At 45.0% G+C, this 16148-nt stretch overlaps 1 protein-coding gene across 1 annotated transcript in view; it reads left to right on the top strand.

Moving 5' to 3' along the window:
• LOC122796865 (programmed cell death 6 interacting protein) overlaps positions 1–16148 on the top strand; it is a 1552575-nt gene that overhangs the window by 1276776 nt on the left and 259651 nt on the right. The window lies entirely within an intron of this gene.

Genomic DNA, 16148 nt, shown 5'->3' with positions numbered 1-16148 from the left:
AGGTATCGGCTACAACCAGTGGTTTCAAAGGGCTCTGCTGTACATGGTTTCCACCATGCCTGTGCTCCCTCTAGTCAGGCTTCATATGAGAAAGCTACAGTGGGTCCTAAAGTCAGTATGGCTTCAACATTTTCATCAGTTGGACTTTCTAGTTCCTCTTCTTTCATGCCTCAATCTAGGGATTCAGTGGTGGATTCATCAGGTCTCTCAACCTAGGGTTTCCATTTCAGCCCCCAGTCCCCTCTCTAGACCTCTTTTTGGATGCCTCAGACTTGGGGGTGGGGGGCTTTTTTGGCCCTCTAAGGGTCCCTTTGTCAAAGGATGGACCATATCAACATTCAAGGAGATTAAAGCTCTCCTCCTTGTTCTTCTGGCCTTCCATACTCTCTTCCTTCCAGGGCCTCTCAAAATCTTTAGACTGTATACCACGTCAACAAGCAAGGGGGACGTGGTCCTACTTCTTGTGCAGACCAGCTCTTCATGTTTGGGATCTGGCTGTCCAGTTTCAGATGGACTCTTCAGGATATTTGTATTCCTTCAGAGCAGAACCTTGTGGCAGACTCATTCAGTAGGTCCATAACACATACTGTCAAATGAATGCTTCAGACGTGTCCCTGGACATTGTCCACCAGTGGGGTAATCATCAAGTTGTTACTTTTTTTCCTCCCCTTGAAACAGACAGCTTCCTATCTTTTGCACTCAAGTCCCATGTTCTCTGTGGTTGATAAGGTTTTGATCTCTTTTAGGCACCTTTTTTTCCTGAGGCACGTGCTTCAGGTTCTGCAGGATGCCAGGAAACCCACTACCAGGAAATCTTGATGTTAAGTAGTCAAATCTCACCTTCATTCTTTACATATGGGATCAGAGCCAATCCTCTGCTCCGACTCTGTCAATTTACAAGCCTTCTGGTTGGCTCATGGCCAGGTAGATATCCCATGGTGCACCAGTACAATCCCCAGATCTCGTTTGCCGCGTCAATGAGTTCGGTTGTGCTTCTCTTTGGCTAAGTGTTTGCATATTTTCAACTTTTTTTCAAAGTTTTCTTCACAGTTTAGCTTAGATTAGATATTTGGTTCTATATAGTTAAATAATTTCTGTTTGTAGTATTCAATTAGCGTAGTATAAAGTTGTTATCTTATATTTGCGCCATTTGGTGCACTTTTTGGCCTTTGGCCGTTATTTCTTCTTGGTGTCCCTTGTACCAGGCTTACTGTTTGGATTAAAGTAGGCGCTGTTTGCGCACTAGTTTGTGTGTGTTTAAATAGAATTTGGCGGTTTCCGCTTGCTGGAGTTATTAGATTGCTGTTAGCATCGTTTGCTAATATTATTGTCAGAACTTCGTTCTGATTGTTTTTGCAGTTGACTTGTACTATTATTGTTCCTCACTGTTCTGTTGAGTGTGTTATTCTCCCTTATAACTTTTGGGTCTTTTGAAGTTAGAAGACCCTATCCCCTCTTGCCTTGGCTAGGCCTGTTTAAGTTAGAGGACCTAGTCCTCGTGGTGTCTTCCTTTTCAGCAGGGCTAGGCCAGTTTAAGTTAGAGGACCTAGTCCTCCTCCTCCTTTTTCTTCTGTGTGTGTGTGTGTTCTATTGATTTGAGAATGTCTAAAGAGAGTAAGGAGCATATGCCATCCAGCTTCAAGAAATGTGTTGAGTGCTCCCAAAAGATGTCCTTAACGACTGGTCACGGTAATTGTGTTTACTGTTTAGGGGCCATCCATTTGCAGGAGACCTGTTTATTCTGTCATGCCTTTAGTCATGCCTTTAGTCCCAGGGTGTTGCAGGAAAGGAAGAATAAGTTCATTATAAAAGGCAAACCTTCCTTCGAGGAAGACTTGTCTAGTTCCTCATCATCCACCAAATCTGCTAAAGGAAAGTCTAAGTCTGCCAAAAGGCCCTCTCTGGCACCAGCTGGTGTCTTGGCACCACCTCTTAAAGTTGCAAAAACCTGTCTCATCGGCTCCGCAGACCTCGGAGCTGACTGAGAGTGGCATGGTTGTTGCAGGGTCGGTCCCAAGTTTTTCGGAGCTGACCGCTGACACTCTTGAGACTACTTCTCGGAGCTGGTCTATGGACCCTCTACCGGTCTCCTTGTTAGTGAAGTCTTCTGTACCTTCAAGATCTTGATTTCCTACCATGTCATCCAGGTCTTCCAGGAGTTTATCAGAAGAAGATGTGGAGAGGGTAGTGCTGAGACTTTTGAAGTTGTCTGCTTTGCCTAAATTGTTGTTTGCTCTGACCCAGTTGGCTTAGGTGCCTCTCAAGCCAGTTCATCCCTCTGTGTTCATTCCTCCTCCAAGCCATGCTGGTTTTTCAGAGCCGGAGTGCTTGGTGCCACCAGTGGAACCCTCGTCTCCAGCTCCAGTTGTGGATGTTTCGGAGCAGAGTTCTGCTTTGACACTTTCGGTGCCATCCGTAGTGTCCAGGGGTCAAAGCTCTTCAGTCGGTCCCAAAAGGGATGCTTGGAACTGAACTTCGTTTCCGAGTCTTCCTCTCGGCGCATCGGCTAGGGTGAGTTTGAACCCTGCATTTGTCTGGGAGCCAATGGCTCTGGCACCGATGGCATCCTCTATCTCCTCGGAGCCGGAGAGGTCCTTGGAGCCAGAGAGGTCAGATTTCGAGATGATGAGAGTCCTGTCTCGACCATCAGCTCCTACCAGGGGTACTGGCACCCCCCCCCATAGCACCTACTTCTGTCTCAGCTCCTACTCCCTCCAGCGGCGGCTTCTTCTGAGACCTCCCTGGAATGTCCTTCCGAGGAGCCCCCACGGAAGAAGATTTGTAAGTGGAAGCATGTTGACTCCCAGGATGAGTCTTTGGCATCTGACACTGACCTCAAGGAGTCGGAAGGGTCCCCCAAGTCATCCTCTGAAGATGTCTCCTTCATGGACATCCTGGAGATCCTTAAACAGAGGTGCGACTGGCCCACTGTCACCCCTTCTGATGAGGAGTCTGTGCACCTGAAGGCTTTTGGGTCTCAACCTTCTGCCTCTTGGGTGTCTCCACCTTTTGACGAACTGATGGATTTAGTTAGTCGAAAGATGTGGGCTACTCCTGATGCCGTGGAGCCAGTTCCCAAGGTACCAAACAAGATGTCCTTCAAGGATGCATCTGCAGTCTTTACAAATGGGTTGTCCTGTCGTCAGGCAGCCCGTCGGTCGGCCGGATTCCAAAGTCTGGGTCTGGCTTCGGCTGGTGTCGCACTTCACCCGACGTCATTGCGGCAGTTATTCGGGTATAAAGGCATCAGCCGACGCCATTTTCCTCAGTCTTTCTTGCCACGTGGCGCCCGAAGCAGAAGCTGTTCGCAAGTGCCGGTCGGTCAGATCCAGAGATTACTACTACCGAATACTACTTGAAGACTTCTATAAAGCTGAGTACCCGTAGACTCTTTCTTGCCTCAGCCGATGTCAGAGAAAGTTAATAACTGTTTATCTTGTGGGAAACAAATACCTCATAAAGATTTCTACTCCTATTGCATACATTGTTTAGGCCCAGACCACGACGTAGCAGCTTGTCTAGCCTGTGCTTCTTTTAACCGGCGGACGCTTAGACGTCGATCGGACTTTGCTGAACAGATTTTCGGCTCTGATTTTGCCTACATTATGCAGTCGGATCCTCCGACTACGCAAATAACCAAAAAACGCAAAGAAAAGGACCGACACTCGCGGCCTGCGGTTTCAGCCGAAACCGCGGTTAAGCAAACCACGAGTGTCTCGGTTTCGGCCGAAGCCGAGCAAGCAGTTCTTTCTTCAGCCGATAACTTGCCTTCTACCGAGGCCTCTTCTAACCTGGTAGAAACGGCTTCTGAAACCCAACCTTCTATTGCGGTTTCACAGGATTTATCATAGGTTCATAGGTTCATAGGTTCATACTAGGCTATCTGCCCAAGGGCATTTATAAGCCTAGCCCATAGTTATGTGGCTGTCGCCACCCCTTTAGTTTGAATAAAAACTATGCCTATCATTTTGCTGTGCCTCTGTCAAGCAGTGACACTGAAGTAATCCCTGGGGTATATCTGCAATCTCCCATCCATTGGTCAAGATTCCTCTTGAACAAGGCCAGAGAGGTGCTCTGCCTCACATGTACCGGGATTTTGTTCCACAGCATAGGGAGTCTCTGGGTGATGAATCTGTCCCTCCAGCACGTTCTATTTATAACCGTGTCAAGGTTTAAGTCTCCGCCCTTGTGGTTCTGAGGGATCTAGATTTTTTGAGGTGAAGCATATTCATCAAATCTGGGTTTGACATGGCCTTATATGTCAGGCACAGGTCACCTCTGAGCAAGCGGTATGAGACTGAATAGAGCTGGAGTTCTTTCAGTTGGGCAGCATAAGACATATTTTTGAGACCCTTTATCCTTTTGGTGAGGAACTTTTGGGGCCTTTCAAGCTGCAGCAGGTGTCTGGTCAGATACATTACGAACAGGGCATTGTACTCAATCATAGGTCTAATGAGTGATGAGTACAGGGGGACGATGACCTCCCTTGATCTAGATGTGAATCCCTTCATGATCAGGTGGGCAATATAGAAGGTTTTCCTAACTACTTTAGCAACATGAGTGTCAAACGAACGGCTACTGTCCACCTGGGTCCCCAGATCCCTGATGACTTTTTCTGTGCTCAGTGGATTGCCACCTATATGGTAGCTAGGAGTAACCTTGTTTTTCCCGAAGGGTATGACTATGCATTTTTGGCGTTTAACTTCAGGCCATGGCTCTGGCACCAGTTATCCGTTTCTGTGAGGCCCTTCTGGAGGATATCTGTGTCAGATGTGTTTTCGACTATGGCGCCCAGTTTGCAGTCATCTGCAAGCTTTGTCAGCCATAACCCTCCTGTGTTTGCTTGTACTTCAGAAAAGTAGATGCCGAACAAGAGTGGACCCAGGACTGAGCCCTGTGGGACACCACTTGTGACAGGCTTTGAGTCTGACATGGCTCCAGCAACTCTGACCCTGTGGGTTCTGTCACTTAGCCAGTTTGCAACCCATCTTGTGATGTATGGGTTTACATTCAAGCTGATGAGTTTTTCGATGATACCTGAGTGGGGTATTGTGTCGAAGGCCTTTGCCAGGTCGAGGTAGGCTGTATGGACTGCCTTCCCTCATCAATGGCCTTGGTGACTGTCTCGAAAAAGTCAACCAAGTTTAAGAGGCAGGATCTGCCTTTGACAAAGCCAAACTGGGTTGGATCCAAAGTCTGCAAGTTCCCTATGTCTTTATTTATGAGTTCCATTATGATCCTCTCCATGGCTTTGCAGATAAGGCTTGTCAAGCTAATGGGCGGTAATTTCCAGGGTCTGTGGAGGCACCGCCCTTATGAAGTGGGACCACAGTCGCGTGCGCCACTCCTTGGGTACGTATCCTGAGGTGAGGCTAAGATTAAACAGCTGTCCTAACTGTGGGTTTAATTCCTCGTTGAGTTCGTGAAGCACACAGCCGGGGACACCATCCGGTCCCATGGATGCTGTGTTTTTGCCTTAGTGAGGGCAGTTCTCACCTGGGCGTTGGAGATGTTTGGGGGGCTACAATCCTCTGGAATAGATCTCTCCTTTTGGGGGGGAGGGGGGGAGAAGTTTGCACTGAACCTGTCAGCCAGTATGTTGGCAATGTGTGTAGGTTCAGTAATTTTCACATCATTTTGAACTAATTCTGAGCATATCTGGGAGTTTCCTCCTAGGTTTCTAACATAGCTAAAGAAGGCCTTATGATTCTCTTTAGAGTCCTTGGCGATTTTTCTCTCAAAATTTGCCTTGGATGATTTTATGAGAGCTCTTAGTTTTTTACTTATAATGATCAAATGTGTCTTACCTTTCAAGGATTTTGCTCTATCTTGTAGCAGCTTCCTCCTTTTGTTGTAGAGCTTGTTTATGGCTGGGGTCCACCAGACTGGACGCTTGCCTTTGGTACAGAGAGTCTTAGTTTTGTTTGGGATTGCCTGATCCATGCAGTCCTGTAGGTGCTGGTAGAAGGCATTTGTAAGTGATTCAGCGGTTTGAGTAATGTTTACCACTGGCTCAGGGGCCTTAAAGGAGACCACACTAGTTTTTGAAGTGTGAAATCGGCTTTTGAGAAGTTTTTCACTGTGGTCTTTTTTGTTTCAGGTGGGGGGATGAGGACCTCCAGCGAGATTAGTTTATGATCTGATCTCACCAGTGAGGGGTATACTTCCGATGTTGAACATTTTGATCCCATGTTCGTGATGATGAGATCAAGTATGTTTTCTCCTCTTGTGGGGATGGTGACTAGTTGTTCCATGGCATTTGAGTTTATGAACTCCAGGAATCTTTGGGTTAGAGTGTTCGGGCTTGAGTAGTGTTCCCAGTCTATATTAGGGTAGTTGAAGTCACCTAGTATGATGGTGTTTGGAGATACATTTATCCCCTCCAATGTTTTCAGGAAGGCCATGTGAGGTTCCTGAGTTAGAGAGGGTGGCCTGTAACATGCTACAAATTGCAGAGCAGTCTTGCCTATGGTTAATTGCACCTGGATGGTCTCCGATGCATCGTGCGTTGCCACCAACCTTGAGGTGTGGGTGTCCTTTATGAATATGGACACCCCCCCTCCTTTCTTGGTGTTGTCCGGATTTTGGGGCCGGAACGCATGATATGAGGTGAAACCTGTTAGTGCTGGGGTGCTCTCAGGAGCCTTGAACCAGGTTTCTGTCACAGCACAGACATCGATGTTCTCCATATTGAGAAGGGCCTCGAGTGCGTGCATCTTGAGATTGAGACTTTTGGCATTGAGCAGCATTACCCTTAGTTTTTTTCCTTTTTGGTGTTCTAGGGTGGTAGGTTTAGAATTTGAGCCTTGCCTAAAAAAGGCACTATGGGGTGGCAAGAGCCTTTGCCAATATCCGAAGCCCAGGGTGACAGGTGCAAGCCGTCCCTTGCGAAGCAGCGTGGCTTGTCCAGCATGTCATCCCAGGCAGACAGACATTGGATCCCCTTTGAATGACACCAGAATTTATGCCAATTATTAAAGCTGATCATCTTATCACTGTATTGTGGCATCATTCTAGGTGAAGGTAGGATACTGCTCAAGGTCAGGGTCACACCTGCCTGGGCTACATAATCAGAGAGCTCCTCGATGTCCCTTTTCATGTAGTCCAAGGGAGGTACGTCTCAGGTCGTTGACACCAGCGTGGACAATGACTGAGTCGTACTTGTACCTGCTGTTGAGAGACCTGAGTGCTTGCGTTATGTGGCGGATTCTAGCCCGAGAGGCAGCTTACTGTGACCTTCTCTTTACTCAGTCTGGTGAGCGGGACGTCAGTGTGTCGGACTATGGAATCACCAATGACAAGTGTGTCTGGCATTTTGTTTGGCCTTAAGGGCTGTGACTGTTTGACACTCTGACTGTGTGGTCTATGTGTTGCATGTGTTGGGTCGTGAGGTGGTAGTTGTTTGGGTGTCTGCTTTGGTGGCCTCTGCTGTTTTGGTAAATTTTTGATCAGAGCCTCCGAGTATGTCTTTGTGTGAGTATGTGTATGATTTGAAGTTGTGATGGTACCATGTGTGACTGGGTATGTATTGTGTGTGGTTACCTTCTCCTCCTGTCTGGTCTTGCCAGTCCTATGTTGAGAGAGCTCAGCCTCCAGTTTGGCCATATAGTTGCATCTCGCATGTATTTGTGTTTTGTGGGAGAAGGAGAGGATTGTCTGTGTACATGAGGCAATTGTAACATTGCCTCAATATTCCCAGGTTCACCAGTTGAGCTGGAGAGGACACTAGCAACTGATCCCTCGACATACTAGAAGTAGTAGATAAAGAGACTTTCAAAGGACTCCAGGGGAAGTGGGTTTTAGGCTGGTGGGGTACTATCTATAATAAGAGTGCTTTATCAAGGTGCAAGTACTGTAGGAGTAAGTGCTAGGCTTTACAGATAGAGAATAGTCTACTTGGGAATCAAGTAGAGATGAACTTTTCAGTTATAGGATATGCTGGTTAGATCAGCAGTACAGCTCGAGGAAGGTAGTTCTAAGGGAAAATTGGAAGAGTGGAATTTAGATGGCCCAAATAGTTTAACCTTGTTTAACCGCCGCTGCTCTTGTGTGCAACAGTGGTAACTCCGCGCTAAATCGCGCTTACGCGCATTTAGCATGTTTTATAGCAGGGGGCTGAAGGGAGCAAGGAATTGGCCCAAAACGACCAATGGACTACTAGTTTCTGGCTGAAACTTCACCAAATCGGACAAAAAGGCCGCTCAGTGCTTCCCACTCCCACTGGTAAGCAAAGAAACTTCCCTCCTTCCTAATAAGGCAATGGATCAGTAACAGGAACTAAAAACAAAGCCCAGGGATCAGCAACTCTGAAACTGGACTACTCTAGTTCAGTAAGGCGGGAAAACAAGAGATTTTTTTGTTTTATTACAGAGCCAACGAAAAACACAGACAGTAAATGCTATAAATGCTGTAAATCGGCTAGCGCACTTTAGTGTGTAGCCTACAGAAACAATTTGCAACAATTAGTAACTTAAAGTGCAATAAACAGTGTAAAATGCAGAAATCACTTAAAGTAGCAGTAAAACAGGCGAAATGCAGTCGCTAGCTTAATAACAGTGGGAAAGCCACAAAAAATACTTATATCTGGTAGAAAGTCACTCTTTTAGCTCTCTGCTGCTAGGATCACTCTGCAGGCCACCACGAGGATCTGTGCTGAGTTGGTACAAGCTGGAAAACGCGTGTTTAGCGTGTTTTATAGCAGGGGGCTGAAAGGAGCTAGGAATCGTCCCAAAACAACCAATGGACTACTAGTTTCTGGCTGAAACTTCACCAAATCGGACAAAAAGGCCGCTCAGTGCTTCCCACTCCCACTGGTAAGCAAAGAAACTTCCCTCCCTCCTAATAAGGCAATGGATCAGTAACAGGAACTAAAAACAAAGCCCAGGGATCAGCAACTCTGAAACTGGACTACTCTAGTTCAGTAAGGCGGGAAAACAAGAGATTTTTTTTTTGTTTTTTTACAGAGACAAGGAGAAAAACAGACAGTAAATGCTATAAATGCTTTAAATCGGCTAGCACTTTAGTGTGTAGCCTACAGAAACAATTTGCAACAATTAGTAACTTAAAGTGCAATAAACAGTGTAAAATGCAGAAATCACTTAAAGTAGCAGTAAAACAGGCTAAATGCAGTCGCTAGCTTAATAACAGTGGGAAAGCCACAAAAATACTTATATTTGGTAGAAAGTCACTCTTTTAGCTCTCTGCTGCTTGGATCACTCTGCAGGCCACCACGAGGATCTGTGCTGAGTTGGTACAAGCTGGAAAACGCGCGTTTAGCGTGTTTTATAGCAGGGGGCTGAAAGGAGCTAGGAATTGGCCCAAAACGACCAATGGACTACTAGTTTCTGGCTGAAACTTCACCAAATCGGACAAAAGGCTCAGTGCTTCCCACTCCCACTGGTAAGCAAAGAAACTTCCCTCCTTCCTAATAAGGCAATGGATCAGTAACAGGAACTAAAAACAAAGCCCAGGGATCAGCAACTCTGAAACTGGTAAAAAAACGAACCTGGAAACAGCGTACACCAAACCGCACTTTATTTAATCACAAAAGTTGCTAAAAATCCACCAGATAGTCCACAAGGTTAACGCTTTAGAATAAATCAATGCGTTTTCGTCAACTCTCTGTTAAGACTTCATCAGACAATTTAGTTTTAATTAATTAATCATTATATAGTATAAATTTAAAAAAGACATCCAATAAAAACATATGCATTCTGTTTGGACCAATAACAATCATGAGAAATAAAAAAGGGCTCATTAGTTATTAAAGACGTGCTGGATGAATATCTAAAACTCTGTTTAAAAACTGTTACAAAAGTTTGTTTCTGAAATTTAAAACCTTTTAAAATAAGTTGATCAATTTGTGCTGTAAAAAATAAATAAATACATATAGTAAAAACCTCAGTTGTATAAATATAAATATGTAAAAGTATAGTAAAACATTTTATTATTGTTGTGATTTCAGGGATAAAATTGGTACTGTAGAGCCACCTACTGTTCTTTTTTGGTAGGTCAATCCTAATTTAACTCATACTTTAGCTGCTCTCAATTTCAAAGCTGAGGCTAGAGAAATACATTCATTTAAACCCGGATGTTTGTTGGCTTCTAATAATATTTGCCAACATAGTTCTTTATATTCCAACCAATCTTCCCAGGGGCCCCCTCTCATTTCTTTTTTCACCTGCTCTAATACAAAAAAAGAAAATTTAGACTCTTTACAAATTTTGGTGTGTTTGAATAGAGCATTCGTGTCTTTTTCTTTTTGTATTTCATACAGGTGTTCATAAATTCTTCTCTTTAGTATTCTTTCTGTTTTCCCAACGTAGTAGGAGTTGCATTTTGAGCACGTAGCTAAATACACTACCCCCTGAGATTCACAGTTGTAATAACCGGTACTATAAATATTCATTTCTCTAGCCTCTAAAAATATTTCTCTTTTGTTAGAGAAATATGGACTACTCTAGTTCAGTAAGGCAGGAAAACAAAGAGATTTTTTTTTTTTTTTTTTTTTTTTTTTACAGAGACAAGGAAAAAAACAGACAGTAAATGCTATAAAAACAATTCACATGCAGTGCAAGCTGGCACACTTGAGTATGTAGCAATATTAGTCCACACACAGTATGAAAAAAATGTAATTAAATTAAAAAGGACTAAAAGCAAGTGCAGAAAGGGTTTATTAGATAGAATGCGGTAAAGAGATGGGACTGGGGGAGTGTCCTAGATCAAATCTATAGTGGGGCGGGCACTGCAAAAGCCACCAAATTTAAACTACATCCAAGAACAGGGAGGGGGGGGTGGGAAAGACAGTTTCAACAGAGCTAGATCTGAGGAATCAGTCCAAGTTATAACAACCACAATAAAATGCAGGAAATATACTTAAATCAGCTTATGTCCAGTTGATGTATGCAGACAAATCTCAGTAGCAAGCAACTCTACTTAAAATGATTACCAGAGATGTAACCAACACAGGTTTTAATGTTATCAGAAAACCCCCCAAGCTAATTAACACTTAAAGGAATTTCAGAGCAGTTTAACAACGAGTGCAGAGCTTCAGACACACACAAGACATCAGACACCATTCCCCTGGATATTTCCACCCCTGCACGTGGAGCTGCTAGGCCTCCTCCAGCTATGTCTATTAAGGCCTTTGCCAGGGCTAAAGCAGCCAAAGCATCAAAACCTGTGCCTGCCAAGCCCCCCTCTCACAGGCCCAGCACCAGCTCCCATATGCATTCTTTGGCTGAGGATCTCATCTCTTTAATTCGTGGAGCCCAGCCTCATCCAGACAGGGCCTCTCTCCCTCCTCCAGAAAAGAGGCCTAGAGCAGAGCCCCCTGAGCCAGTAGCCACAGATGATTCCTCTGATGACTCAGAACATGCAGACCCTCCTGAGGCTTCTTATTCTCCTTACGAAGACTCTGATGCTGAGGAGTCCATCCCTTCAGCCTCTCCTCCTGAGGAATTTTCCTTTGGGGAAACTTTGCATGCTATGAGGGAACAATTTCAGTGGCAGGGCCAAGATTTCTCAGACTCTAGAAAAAGGCTTAGGACCTTTCTACATTTGCCACAGCATAGGCCTTTAGCTATACCTCCAGTTCTTTCTGTTGTTGATGCATTTAATGATGCTTGCACTGCTCCTGATACTTTACCTCCGGCTCCTGCTAAGCCCGATAGGTACTACAGGGTCCCGGACACTCATCACCACTTATATAAGGCTCCTTTTGCAGATCCAGAGACTATCTCCCAGGGTCCAAAAGCTGTAGCAGCTACTTCTTCTAAAAAAACCCTCCCCTCTGAAAGGGAATCCAGGTCCTTAGAGAGAGTTTACACCTCTGCTACTTTGTCAGCTAGAGCTTTGAACTGCCAATTTCATATGATTCAATATCAAGAGTTTATGCTTGACCAGTTGACTAAAAAGCTGTCCTCTGAAGAATCTTTAGATAAAAAGTATGTTCAAGAAATGGTACATAACATACAGCAGGTTAGTAACCATTCTTTAAAATGTGGCTATGATGCACTGGAGGCTTCCTTTAGATCAGCCATGACTGGCACAGTTATCAGGAGGCATGCATGGTTGAAAGAACAGGCATTACCAGACCATGTCAAATCTAAGCTTTTGGATGCACCTATGGACAAGGTCAATTTATTTGGTTCCCCTGCACAGCAGGTACTAAAAAAAATGGAAGAGAAAGCAAAATCTGTGCAAACAGTGAAAGATTTCTTGCAAGTTCAACCTCCAAGGTTTAGCAGGAACTGGCCCTCCAAGAATTGGTCCTTTCCAGACTCCTCTAAGGCACAAAGAGGCAGGAATAGGCGCTCTAGAGGCAGAAACCAATCCAGGGGTGCCTACAGGGGTCGCCAGTGGCAGGGTAACAACCAACGAGGCACGGATACAGCCACCACCACTACAACAACTCAATCACAGTGACTTGGCGGTGGCACTGCCTACCAGGGAACAACTAGAAGCACATTTAGGCGGAAAGCTAACCTTATTTTCAAGAAACTGGCACTGCATTACAAGAGAAAAATGGATTTTGCAAACTATAGACCAAGGTTACAGATTCCATTTCCATACTCTACCAGGAAAGACAGGAATGCCGAACCTACCACCTACTCAAAGGACAGAAGCTCTAAAACAAATATCTCAATTATTAAGAATGAGAGCTGTGGAAAAGGTACCATCTATGGAGCAAGGGAAGGGATTTTACTCCAGACTCTTCCTGGTACCAAGAAAAGAAAACAAATGGAGGCCTATTCTAGACCTGTCCGCTTTAAACACATTCCTCATTGTTCCAAAATTCAAAATGCTGACCCTACAGCAGCTTCTTCCCATGCTGGGCAAGGAGTCTTGGCTGGTAACTCTAGATCTCAAGGAGGCATACCTGCACGTCCCCATAAGACCAATTTGCAGAAGATACCTCAGATTTCTTGCAGGATCAGAGCATTATCAATTCTCAGCATTGCCCTTTGGCTTATCTACTGCGCCCAGAGTGTTCACGAAATGCCTGGCATCAGTAATCGCTCATTGCAGACTTCAGGGCATTCAAATCTATCCCTACCTGGACGACTGCCTGATACAAGCGGACAACAAAAACAAACTAACAGAAGACTTACAAAGAGTCATTTACCTACTGCAAGCCCTGGGATATACAGTCAATGCAAAAAAGTCAAGGCTGATTCCATCCCAAAGAATAACCTTTCTGGGTGCAGAACTGGACACATCAAAACAAATGGCATTTCTAACTACAGAAAAGAAAGAGCAACTTCCTCTCTACTTCTTGGCATTAACAAAGCAGAACCATCTAACTGCAAGAAAAGTGCTACAAGCTCTAGGCTTCATGGCATCCTGCATAATACTGGTCCCTCATGCCAGGCTGCATATGAGAAAGCTACAGTGGTACCTAAAGAATTTGTGGTCCCAGCACAAGCACAGCCTAGAAACCAAAATTCCAATGATCCCATGCCTGAAGCAAGAGTTCCTATGGTGGGCTCAGGCCTGCCAATCAAACACAGGACTGCCCTTCTGCAAAAGTCAACCAAGACAAACCATCACGACAGATGCCTCAGATCTCGGTTGGGGGGCACACATGATGGACAAGTGCATTCAAGGCCTATGGACTCAAGACCAGCTGCATCTGCACATAAATCTAAAAGAAATGATGGCAGTAAAATTGGCAATCCAGGCATTCAGACCTTTTCTCCAAGAAGGCCAGTTGATGATAAGGACAGACAACACCACAGTTATGTGGTACATCAACAAACGGGGAGGCACACACTCATACCCTCTATGCCGGCTGGCACTGGACCTATGGGATGTGACTCTGAGCTACAACATTCAGTTACAGGCAATTTATGTACCAGGGAAGGAAAACATTCTAGCAGACATATTAAGCAGAACTACAACAGATGCCCACGAATGGATGCTGCATCCGGACATCTTCAAAACCATCACAAGAGAATGGGGATTACCACAAATAGACTTGTTTGCATCCCCATTCAATCACCAGTTGAAGAAATTCTGCACAAGGACTTACCACCCACTTGCTTGGAAGGTGGACTCCCTATCTTTCAGTTGGAAAAGCCTGACAGCATACGCATTCCCACCACTTCCTTTGATGCACAAGGTGCTTCTGAAGATCAAAGAGGAACGTCCGAGGATCATTCTGATAGCCCCAGACTGGCCAAGACAACATTGGTATCCACTGCTGAGGAGCATGTCCCGGGAACAAATATGGACACTGCCCCTGATCCCATTACTGCTAACACAGAACAACTACAACACCCTGCATCCAAACCTAAAAACTCTGCAGCTAACTGCCTGGAACATTACATAACAGCAATTAACCCAAATTTATCCCAAAGGGTTAAAGACATAATCCTGGAGGCTCGTAGATCTTCAACAAGAAAGAATTATGCAGCAAAATGGAAAAGATATCTCATCTGGAGTACTGCAAAGGGGCAAGATGTGACACTGGTGAACATAGCCAACATCCTGGAGTACTTGGCGGAGCTCTTCCATACAGGCCTGTCCTACTCTTCCATCAAGATACATGCATCCGCTATTTCAGCAGAATACAGCTTGGATCCTCCTGTCTTCTCGCATCCTCTGCTCAGACAGTTTCTGAGAGGAATTAAAAATGTAAAACCTCCCAGGAAACCTCCATTGCCAGCATGGGACTTGAACTTTGTGTTAGAAAAACTGACTCTTCCTCCTTTTGAACCAGCAGCAACAGCAGAATTACAATACTTATCCTGGAAGACTGCTTTCCTGCTGGCAATAACTTCAGCAAGAAGGGTCTCTGAACTACAGGCATTAATGGCAGTGCAACCCTTCCTGATCTTCCATCAAGGTAGAGTGTCCATGAGAACAAATCCTACATTTATGCCTAAGGTGGTATCCAGAGTCTCTTTAAATCAGGCTATCCACCTTCCTACATTCTTCCCAACCCACAGAACAGGGGGGAAAGGCTCTTACATACCTTGGATGTACACAGGCAATTACGCTACTACCTGGACAGAACAAAAAACAATAGAAAAACTGACCAGCTTCTGGTAGCATATGCAACAGGAAAGGAAGGAAAACCAATTTCTAAACAGACAATCTCCAAATGGATAGGAAATTGCATTAGATTTTGTTACTCCTACCATGGAAAGAAAACTCCAGAGAACATCAGGCCTCACTCCACAAGGGCTACAGCCACTACCACAGCTTTCTTACGAGGAGTGGCTACCAAGGACATTATAGAGGCTGCTACTTGGACCTCCGTGCATACATTTGCCAAGCATTATAACTTACCTCTATACTCTAGATCCCGGGCTGGTTTTGCCACTGCTGTTTTGCAAGGGATCCTAACTACACCATAATCTCTTCTCATTTCCTCCTCCCTAGTTTAGCTATGGTATTCTACCCATTTGTAAAGACTGCAGATGCATCCTTGAAGGACATAGTACAGTTTTGTACCTACCATAAATGTAGATGTCCGAGAGGAATGCATCTGCAGTCAGGATTACCCACCCTCCTTCCCCTCTGAGGTACTCCTAGGGTATTTGCCAATCTACAGCTAGCTTGGGGGGGATCTATTATGGTGTATTTGTTTGTATATATGTACATACATGCTTATTTTATGTTTGCTCTCTACTATTTGGAAACTTTGGCATTTATCCAAATTTAGCCATCCAAGAGGGCACCTGGCATCTGGGGCAAGAAACACTGAGGAAAATGGCGTCGGCTGATGCCTTTATACCCGAATAACTGCCGCAATGACGTCGGGTGAAGTGCGACACCAGCCGAAGCCAGACCCAGACTTTGGAATCCGGCCGACCGAAGGGCTGCCTGACGACAGGACAACCCATTTGTAAAGACTGCAGATGCATTCCTCTCGGACATCTACATTTATGGTAGGTACAAAACAGTACTTTCCTTTCTTCCCCTCCAGGAAAATACTTTTTATGTAAAGGTGTACTTGTAGATGCCATGGTGGTTGCGGCGGCCACTAAGAAGGAGTTAGCTGAGACGACTTCTGTTCATCCGCCGAATAAGGAGTCTCAAACGATGGAAGCTTATCTTCTCTTCAGGGGCATTTACCCTTAGATCGCTGAATTGCCTTACTCACTTTACTAGGCTCCAGAGAGATCTCCTTAAAGAGTTAG

The sequence above is a fragment of the Protopterus annectens genome, chromosome 3.part0 (genome assembly GCF_019279795.1).
Source record: "Protopterus annectens isolate FY-2018-M chromosome 3.part0, PAN1.0, whole genome shotgun sequence".
Taxonomy (NCBI): Eukaryota; Metazoa; Chordata; order Ceratodontiformes; family Protopteridae; genus Protopterus; species Protopterus annectens.
This window is presented reverse-complemented; position numbering and strand designations above follow the sequence as displayed.